This window comes from Penaeus monodon, chromosome 33, assembly GCF_015228065.2.
Source record: "Penaeus monodon isolate SGIC_2016 chromosome 33, NSTDA_Pmon_1, whole genome shotgun sequence".
Taxonomy (NCBI): Eukaryota; Metazoa; Arthropoda; class Malacostraca; order Decapoda; family Penaeidae; genus Penaeus; species Penaeus monodon.
The window spans coordinates 17,157,743-17,158,019 of record NC_051418.1 but is presented as its reverse complement, the minus strand read 5'-3'; the positions used below and the strand labels follow the sequence as shown (position 1 = coordinate 17,158,019).

Below are 277 nucleotides of genomic sequence, written 5' to 3'. Positions count from 1 at the left end.
AAATAAAGGACGAAAGTATTGTCTAGAACTGTTAAATATATTCACTCATATATATAATGTCTGAACTTCAAAATATCATTGACAATCCTGTGAAATACCTTGACCTGAGACTGATATAGCTTAACATGAATAATAACGAGATACTGAAGAACTTTGTCCTTCATTAGAACTTAATGTGGAAGGTAACCTAACCTGTGGTAACTTGAGCTAAAGGATAAGTTGGTAATTAATTTCAAGGTTTAATATAAAAACGGGGAAAAAATGAAAAGGGATGACC

The 277-nt window shown here is 31.4% G+C and overlaps 1 protein-coding gene and 1 pseudogene across 1 annotated transcript in view; both read right to left on the bottom strand.

Annotated features, from left to right (window-relative positions):
- LOC119594107 (sialin-like) overlaps positions 1-277 on the bottom strand; it is a gene marked incomplete in the record, with an annotated part of 175,421 nt that overhangs the window by 5,459 nt on the left and 169,685 nt on the right.
- The window catches only part of LOC119594277, a 79,615-nt pseudogene that overhangs the window by 6,479 nt on the left and 72,859 nt on the right, over positions 1-277 (bottom strand).